Source organism: Triticum dicoccoides, chromosome 7A, assembly GCF_002162155.2.
Source record: "Triticum dicoccoides isolate Atlit2015 ecotype Zavitan chromosome 7A, WEW_v2.0, whole genome shotgun sequence".
Lineage (NCBI taxonomy): Eukaryota > Viridiplantae > Streptophyta > Magnoliopsida > Poales > Poaceae > Triticum > Triticum dicoccoides.
Window position 1 is genome coordinate 523,059,632 of NC_041392.1, and position 10,288 is coordinate 523,069,919.

Sequence of the window (10,288 nt, forward strand, 5' to 3'; positions counted from 1 at the left end):
CAGTTCCCGGTGGGGGACGGTGAACAGGACCCCCGTGGTGTTGCCTCTGGATGAACAGGACCCCGATCGATCGAGCCGGTTGGGGCTGGATGAACAGGACCCCGTGGAGGGCTGGATGAACAGGACCACCCCGTGGAGGGCAGGATGAATAGTAGATGGTGGAGGGCAGGATGAACAGTATCCCATGGAGGGGTGGTTGAACAGGAGCCCGTGGAGAGGGCTGGTTGAACAGAAGTCGGTGGAGTAGCGCGTGGTGGAGGCTGGATGAACAGGAGCCCGTGGATGAACAGTCGCAGGTGCAGGCTGGAGGAGGTCGACGGTGGATGAACAGTAGCTCCTGGAGGCTGGAGGGTGTCGACGGTGGAGATGAACACTATCCCGTGGAGTCCCGTTTTGCGGTACGCCACGCCCCTCTTGATGAACAGGACCCCCGTTTCGACTGTAGCGCTCCAACACAAGTCCGTTTCCTCCATTTTGCGGTACGCCACACCCCTCCCGATGAACAGGACCACTGTTTCGACCATAGGAGGTCCATTTCCTCCGTTTTGTGGTACGCCAGACCCCTCCCAATCAACAGGATCCCGTTTCGAACGTGGCCGGTCAAACACAAGGCCGTTTCCTCCGTTCTGCGGTACGCTTTCCATCACCTGTTCCGTCCAAGCCCTCCCGATGAACACGACGCATTCCGTTGCCTCCCCATGAACATGACGCATTCCATTGCCTCCCCATGAACACGACGATGACGCTGTTTCTCCGTTCTGACCCAGCCATGTACACGAGTCTTGGCCGTATGTATGTGCGAGTAGGCATTCGAGACCCCGCCCGTATGTACACATACGTGGCCGTATTTTCTTTCTTGCACCCTGGCCGTTGTACGTATGTGTACATGCTACGTGCGCGCCTCTACTACGACACGTGCGCGCCTCTACATCCACCAGTATATATGTACGTACACGTTCGCGACCAGAATGACAACGCTACGTACGCTTCGACCAGGTGGGTCCCGACTGTCAAGCACTTCCTTGCGTGCGAAGATGTAGCTGGTGGGTCCCAGCAGTCAAGGGCAAACATTTTTTTCGTGAAATATGGTGGCTCGTCCGGTGGGTCCCCGCTGTCAGGTGGAGGAATAATTATTTTGCACGTAATAAGGAGGCACTTTCTTGCTGCGGCCGTGGACCCTGCTGTCAGCCTCTCCACGTACAGTCCACGTCCGATGGAAGCCGTTCCTTGACCACGTTGACCACGCGCGCCGAGAGCACCAGGGCGGTGGACGACGGCGAGGCCTAGGAAGGGGACGACGCGGAGCCGGGGAAGATGCGGCAGTGGATGCCCACGCGTAGAGGAGTACGAGGGTTCACTGGTTCGCTGCGGTGTGAGGCTGCCGTCGCCGCAGAATAACAGGGGGTGTGGGTGAGTAGAGGGATGGCCTGGCCAGCGGTGGCAGTAGTAGGGGGCGGTGATGCCTCCGTCGCATCATAGCCGTCCACGGGAGGCAGGAGCACGAGGCACGACCGGCGCTGGTTTGGGCGGCTGGAGCAAGAAGACCAGAGGTTGAAGAAGCACTACGGCCATTGGATGGACATCGTACGGTCACTGGAGCTAGAATCATGCATATTGACTAAGTTGACAAAGCCCTCCATCCCTGTCAACTTAGTAGGCCCACAAGTCAGCCTCCCACCAAGGTGGGTCCCAGCTAGCAGGGGGTATTCATTTTTTTTGTGCATAATAAGGAGGCACTTCCGGTGGGTCCGAGCTAACAGCAGGGGGAACGTTTTTTCGCGAAATACGGTGGCCCATCGGGTGGGTCCCAGCAGTCAGGGGCAAACATTTTTTTCGCGATATACTGGTGGGCGTCCGGTGGGTCCCTGCTGTCAGGTGGAGGAATAATTATTTTCCGCGTAATAAGGAGGCACTTCCTTGCGACTGCCGTGGACCCAGCTGTCAGCCTCTCCACGTACAGTATTCTTCCGATGGAATTCAGTCGTTGACCACATTGACCACGCCACGCCGACAGCACCACGGCGGTGAACGACGGAGAGGCCTAGGAAGAGGACGACGCGGAGCCAGGGAAGACGTGACAGTGGATGCCCACGCGGAGAGGAGTATGAGGGTTCACTAGTTCGGCTGCGCTGCCGTCGCCGCAGAATAACAGGGGGTGTGGGTGAGTGGAGTTGAGGGATGGCCTGGCCAGCGATAGCAGTAGTATGGGGGAGGTGAGGCCTCCGCGGCAGCACAGCCGGCCACGGGTGGCAGGAGTAGGCGGCACGACCGGCGCTGCTTTGGGCGGCTGGAGCAAGAAGACCAGAGGTTGAAGAAGCACTACGGCCATTGGATAGACATCATACGGTCAGTCGAGCTAGAATCATGCATATTGACTAAGTTGACAAAGCTCTTCGTCCCCGTCAGCTTAGTAGGCCCACTATACTGGGTCCCAGCTAGTAGGGGGAGTATTCATTTTTGTGTGCGTAATAAGGAGGCACTTCCTTGCGTGCGAAGATATAGCTGGTGGGTCCGAGCTGTCAGCGGCGGTAACGTTTTTTCGCGAAATACAGAGGCCGTTTCGGTGGGTCCCAGATGTCAGGTGGAGGAAATCATTATTTTGCGCGTAATAAGGAGGCATTTCCTTGCGTGCGGCCGTGGACCCAGCTGTCAGCTTCTCCACGTACAGTCCACTTCAGATGCATGTCGGTCGTTGACCACGCTTACCACGCCATGCTGAGAGCACCAGGGCGGTGGATGACGGCGAGGCCTAGGAAGGGAACGACACGGAGGTAGGGAAGACTCAGCCATTGTTTTTGTTTCCCATGCGGAGGGGAGTACGACTTTATGAGGGTTTACTGGTTCGTCTGCCGTCGCCGGAGAATAACAGCAGGTGTGGGTGAGTAGAGGGATGGCTAGGCCAGCGATGGGAGTACGGTGGGGCGGTGAGGCCTGCGCGGCAGCACAGCCGGCCGCGGGGAGGAGGGAGCAGGCAGTCCCGCCGGCGCTTGTTTGAGCAGCTGGAGCAGGAAAAGCAGAGATTGAAGAAGCACGACGGCCGTTGGATGGACATCCAACAGTATACATGCCATCTGTGGAAAGCCTCAAATCTGTGGAAAACAGCATACAACCCATCTGCCATTATTTCAAATAATTTATAGCCCATTTGCTAATTCTTACGAGTTTTTTGGAGCCCATATTCTTTATGATAGCATTACAGCCCATATTGTGGCCACGGTTAAAAAATTATACGAAATTTTGCATATGTCGGTGCGGTTTGAACTGTTTTTAATCCTGAAATTTCGAGTCACATTCAGACTGATTTTAAAAATAAATGTATATCAATATAAAATCCAATAAATTGTCCAGGCATAAAAATCAATGCAATTTAAAATCTCGAAATGAAAAAAAGATATTTGAAAATAATTGCCGGTTTGATGTGTTTTAAAAATGTACATCCCATTTCTCATTACTGATAGACCATTTTCTTGGCCAGCCCAATGAAGCTCTCCTCGTCTTGAAAGATTTACAGCCCAACAGGCCTGATAAAGCGACTTACTTGACAAATCACAAAAGAACTAGGCTAGCCATTTTCAGAAAGAAAAAAAACTACTGGTTGGTCTGTGGTAAACATAAAAGAAAAGGCTGTCTAGACAGGCCAGAGTGTCCCGCACAGCCCAGTTGACACCCTGCTTCCGTCTCAAAAACAAATTAGATAAATTCCACTCCAATTATGGCGATTCATAAAAATGCCACTACAATTTCCCAACTTCGAAAAATGCCACTGCAATTTTTGCAAACTTTGAAAAACGCCACTGCAGTTTGCAAACTTTGAAAAACGCCACTCCAGACTTCAAAAAATGCCACTAGAAATGGCATGAAATGGCATTTTTCAAAGTTTGGAAATTGCAGTGGCATTTCTCGGATACACCAGATTTGGAGTGGCATTTATCAAATTAACCCAAAACAAAAATAACTGGGCGAGCTGCTGGGTCCCTGGTGTCAGCCACTCGTTGTGCAATTCTCTCGTTTATTGACTACGTTGACAATGGCATGGGACCCAGATGTCAGAAATCCACTAGGAGGAGCCATTTTTTATTGGCTTGAAATAAGGATGCACTTGCTTGCGTACTGCCATGACCTTGGCGGGTCCCTGCTGTCATCCTCTCCACGTACAGTACCAGTTAGTCGTGCTTCAAAACTGATCGGCACGCCATTAAAAAAATAAAGGTCGATAACTAATGCGGCACCTCGAGCCAACGTGGCCAGATCGCATTTTGCACGAGAAATTACACACCATGTTTCGTTGACATGTGGTCCCGTTCCAACATATCAGTGAGACGACGGCGAGTAGTAGGAGTATTTCCGAACGGACGTGTAGGCCAGGGCGCCTCTTCGTGAACCATGGCAAACTCGCAACCGTCCACCGAATCTTCGCCTTTCCCTCTCGATTTGGAACTGGTGTCGCATGCTCTTCCTCTCCCTCCTCCATTTTCCTTCAGCCCTTCACCCTTTCTTCTGCCATTGTTCGATCGTCTTCTCCATGGAGGGAACATGCCGGAAACGACCCCGTTATTCTTGCCCCGATCTGAAAGATGACGTGGTGGAGGAACTCATTGATTGGTGCGACGTCGTCACCTCGGCTAGCATGGCAGGTTCGTTCAAGCCCATTCTCGACTCAACTAATAACATCATTACAAAGAACCCAAGAGTCAAGGAGCGGTTTGATCTCCCCTATCTTCTTCGCCATGACCCTGATGACTGGTGCCAGCACGACGGAGGCCTCGCCCTGTGCCAGTTGATGCCGCTTGATAATGATACGTATGATGTTAAGATGCCATCGCTTGAGGGCAAGGCTTGGGCGGGCGCAAATGGAGATTGGGTTGTTTACATTGGGTCCAACTGCGAGTGGGAACTTGTGAATGTGTACACTCGTCACCGGGTTCCACTTCCAAAAATCTCAGCACACTGCCCAGAGGTTGAGCACATCGGTAATGTACGCACGTTCAAATACGATCATGGTGACTGTCTTCTACGAAAGATAGCAATTTGTCGAGTTCCCAACCGCTCTTGGAATTACAACAACTATCAAGTTGTTGCTATCTTCGACAAGCTTGTTGCCGTCCTTCGTGGTTCGACTCGATGGATATTGCTCAAAAATCAGTTTTTGTACACGGATGAGTACTGTGATGCAATTCAATACGAGGGCCTTGTGTTTGTTGCCACCACTTGTGGCACTGTTTTTGCATGGCATCCTAGTAGTTTCGGTACATTTGTCTTCCACCATAAATATAATTGTTTCATCCACATGCATGCGGGTTAGCAAGTTTCCCTTTACTAATTAACCTTCTTCTTGTGTTTCCAAGGTCCTATGAACATCCCACCACCTATACTTGAAATTTTTATAACCAAGGGGGAAATGCTGATGGTGATGATCATGAGCAGAGCCCATATACTCTGTGGTGCCTGGCAACTAATTCCGATGGATCACCTCTTCTTGTGTGTATACAGCCCACTGATGATGTTACTGCTAAGGAAGCAGGTGTCTCCCATGGTCGCACTTTCTGGACCTATTCCAACACCCGTTGCATGGTATTCAGGATGGATACTAGTGTGCTAGCGCCAACTCCTTCTCCCTGGCACATAATTGATAGTCTTGGAGAAAACTCGCTCTTCCTTGGACAAAACTATCCGATGATGGTGAAAGGCGATCCAACTGCTGTTGACACATTTATGAGAAGCAACTGTGTCTATACCTCGGACATTTGGGTGGTTCCCTACCCTGGTACTGATATAGTAGGCTGCTTCAGCCTGGATGATCGGTCCTGCATTGGTCTCCAGATCGACAACAGATGGCCCGTACCAGAGAATCACTTGTGGTTTAAAGCAAGCGTTTCCAACGCTGCAGAATGGTTGAGTTGAAGTTCATTTCATGGCTTGTTATTTGTTGTGTGGTGAAAACTTTAGTATTTATAATGTATCCTCATTGTCGATGTGGGTTGATGACCTATTGTATGTAATAAAATGATATGCCTATGATAAACTTACTAAATTTATGAATGGATTTCGAGTCGCTTGTCTGAGTGAGTGGTGCGACGAGGCAAAAAAATATTTTCTGAATACATAATTGTACGTGCATTGCAACAGGTTATCGAATGAGGCAATCAACAATAGTAGTACACTATTTGTACTAGCTTCACATGCTTCGCGCGTCGGGCGGGTGTTTTTATTGTAGCCATATGTTAATGTGTTTGCTGTACGTAACCAGCACCTCGAATCCTCGATACTGGTACTATATCGTATGAGTAAGTAGTAGGAGTAGTGAACAAGCATTCACGTCCAGGAGTACGGCACACGCCACCACCACGACATCCATCTGACACCATATTATTTCTTGGAGTCCGTGCTAGAGCAATCTCTTCAACCTCATCATTTCTCTAACTTCAGCCATCGCGCGGCGGATGAGGTGGGGGTTTGCCAATAGTCGGTTTCCTTAACCGCGGTCCCACTTTTAAGGCCAACTCCAACGCATGACCCCAAACGCACCTCTGTTTTGCACGAACTCCAACGATAATTTTGACTAGAAAAGCAGGACCAAAGAAAACAAGAACCACAAGAATACATTTTACTACTCCTGTAAGTTGGATTAGTGCCTTCTCGATGCATTCATTGTTGATCTGCGGAGGCTCGATCTTGCGTCTGTGCTAGCTAAAAGTGATAGAACATCTACTAAATTGCGCTTTATCAATATATGGATGTACTCTTCTTCCCAATATAAAAACTTGCATCCATTCTACTCCCTCCGTTGCACAATACATGCCTTCTATTTGTCAAAATATATATGTATCTAGACATGTCTTAGTATATAGGCACATCCATTTTTGGACAAATGGAAGTCAAGTATTTTGGAACGGAGGGAGTACATAATAAATTTTTTAAGTTAGCACAACTAGTCTAATCCGAGAGCAGAACCGAAGATTTGGTCGGGTTCTTCCTCCTTTTGCCGACACGTGGGACATCCAGCATCCAAGTCTTGTCATGAAAGAAAATAGAGTGGTAGTTGAAGCCACGAGATGTGCATCTTGGGTTAAACTGTAAATAGAATCTTACTACTCTTGAGTAACTCCAAAAGCGGCCACCAAAGATCTTTATTGGATTTGTTTTTCATCACCAGCACGTCGAGGTGAAAGATGTGCAGGTTCAGTGGGTCCTCTTGCGTTTTCACTGACATGTGGGGCTGCATGTGAGCAAAGAGACGATGGGCTCCATGCGTTCGTTGGCTGGCTGAGAAGAGAGATAGAGGAGGGCTGAGCACAGACTGCAGGAAATTTGTTCTATGTACCTCGATATAGGCTCGATATAGTGGGGTGGCATGGGCCATAACTAGCATTCACGTCTAGCAGTACGGCACACGCCACCCACACGAGTCCCATCCGACACCAATTTTCTTGGAGTTCGTGCTACAGCCATCTCTTCTCCCTCCTGTTTTCTCAGCCATCGCGCGATGGCGCGGGGTGAGGATTTGCCGATAGTCGGTTTGCTCAACTGCGGTCCCACTTGTAAGTGAAAATGCAACACCGCACGCATTCCCGCTTGAGCGGCGTGACGGACCAACCGTGTGGGGGTGCAACGCGAACACGGCAGGCTTTTCCTTTTGAACTCATAACTTGTAAAATTTGGTTCTGCTCCATGGCACGACCGATAGATAGAAAATAACGATTTTGCCTAGAGTAATGAGAAGTTTGGTTCTGGCGCCGTTCATGCATGGAGTACGTATGAAAATTATGAAGTTGATGCGAAAGGTAAGATAATTACTGTAGTATCATATACTACTACATGGATTTGACGGAAAGAAAAAAATATATATGGATCCATCAACGTTCAACGACATCCTCACGCCCTAGTGCGCCGGGTCACCAACCGATGTGTGAGGAGCAGCGGCGTTGGCGGCGAGCTCAACGTGCTTCTGCACAGTGATGTCCAAGGTTGCCCTGCGCTCCAAGAAGGCCAGCGTCCTATCGTCATCCTCTTGCATGTAGTAGTCCTTGTGGACGATTTGCGCGTAGACGTGGGTGATTATGTCAATGGTGTCTTGCTGCGCCAGGCGCTGCGCGGTGAGCGCGACCTCAAGGTGGACATTTTTCGGCGCAACAGCGGGCAGTCGCAGGGCCACCAGTGCGTCGAAGAGGTTGTTACCATAGTGTCCGTTGAGGGTGGCGGGCATCGCAGAGCCTGGGCACGTCGGCTGGAGGCTTACGTCAAAGTCGTCCGCAAGCTTCTAGACGACGTTGAACTTGTCGAGGAAACCGACGAGGACCTCGTCGAACAAGGAGACGAAGCTATCATCCAAGCGGCCCCTCGCCCTGGCGGCCTCAAGCAATACTACCTAGAGACGTTCCTCGGTGCCGGGACGCAGGCCGACGTCGTGGACCATCTGGCACAGCCGGCTGATGCTCGCGCTCATCACCTCCATGGGTCTAGCGTAGCTTCTAGTCAACTGATCTTGCGATTCGAGTGATCACTTAGCCCTTGGTTAGCGTGCGTAGGTGCATAGGATTTCGTACTACTCCTCGGCCCTCTACTGCACCTGCCTTTGGCTGTATGATAGGTGGGCCAGCCACCCCCTGGGGCCACGTGTCATTCACCCAAAGGCAGTTGCCGTAAGCCAATGAAGCTGCGTCACCCTCCGTGCCGGTGCAGTATAGTCATCTCACCGGACCTCTAGTTGGGGCCAAACAAGAGAAGTTTGATGTTTACTGGTTTATTGGTCCCCTTTGCATTTTGCGCCAAGTTTTGACCTTTGATTTAACTAATAAAATGTTAATGCATGTAAACAAAAATGTTGTGTAAGTCACCTTACGAAAACCAAATAATCCCAAAATACTTAGGCACGGTGCATTAACTCCCTCCTTGTTTCTTATTTCGTGACATATCAACCAATGAGAGATGTGGGCCGTGCAAGCTTTCAATGACTTGAGACTACCAAACATGACATGCAGTGTTTAGTTCATTGCATGTAATCCTATTAGTACTCTAGTTAGGAGTAGCAAAAAACATTAAGTTCTCTCGCAGATAGGAATAAAACACCATGTATTTATTTACAGAGGGAGTAGTACATTTTTGGTGACATGCATTACTAGATATTGCTAGTCAAATAATAAAATCCAGATGGACATGGTAGTACTCCTAAATCCAGACGGTGGTGCTACTAGTACTAGTAGTAGTACTACCAATGTAATAGTATGAGTACTAGCACTGTACTACCCGTTGGTCAAATTATTACGTGCTGCTCCTCACAGTGAAGTGACAAGACCCTGCGCCGGAGATGACACCTGAGTATAGGCGCCATGTTCGGCATACCATAGTCAGCCTCACCGTCTGCAGTCACTATCATCATGGCTGTAGAGCTAGCCTGCTTACAACTAGCCCTGTTCGACATAATTTCCCGTGCCTAGATGCACGTGCATTGCACAGAACACCAAGATTGCGGGTGGACGCACTACAAGAAATCTATTAATACGTGACGGACTTGACCCATCACAGATCAGTGAAAAACTGTCATGGGTGCCCGTCCACGACGGATTTGAAATTTGTCATGTATATCGCGTCATAATTTGACATTGCACCTTACATGATGGTACTTGTCCGTCATGGATCTACCGCAGGCCCGCCAAGGCCCAATACATTATGACGGAACAAACCGTCATGGACTAACGCCACGTAGGATTTTTGATAGACCAATTCAAATCACGTGGCTGCCTACGTGGATACTATTTTCTGTCACAAATTTCATCATAGTTGAGCACATTAACCCATTTCTTTTGGCCAAAATTTAGGTGATATGTTTTGAGCATAATGGGTTACACAAATCCCAATGCCAAATTTGGCCCAAGAAGTATTTACAAAGTGTATAACATTACATAGTTCGACCAATATGCACATCTGTATGTATTTCCAATGTAGTAGTTTACAAAATTCTTTACAAAATGATAAACTTAAAATATAGATTGAAAAAATATATCACACATCACGTTTAGGAATTAGTAAAATTCATGTTACATCAACAGAACATACATACTATCAAGGTTGATGTTTAGATTCTTCCTATTGGGCCCTCCTGATGGCAACCATCATGTCATGGCATTTTCATGTGCAGCATGAAGTAGCTAGCTTCCCAATATTACCTACAAATTTACAAGATCCTTAGATTTTTTGAGGGATATAAATAAACAATAGAAATAATATAATAGCAACAAATGTAAAAATGAATTACATGTGCAAAATTCTAAGATCTAATATCTTATAGTGC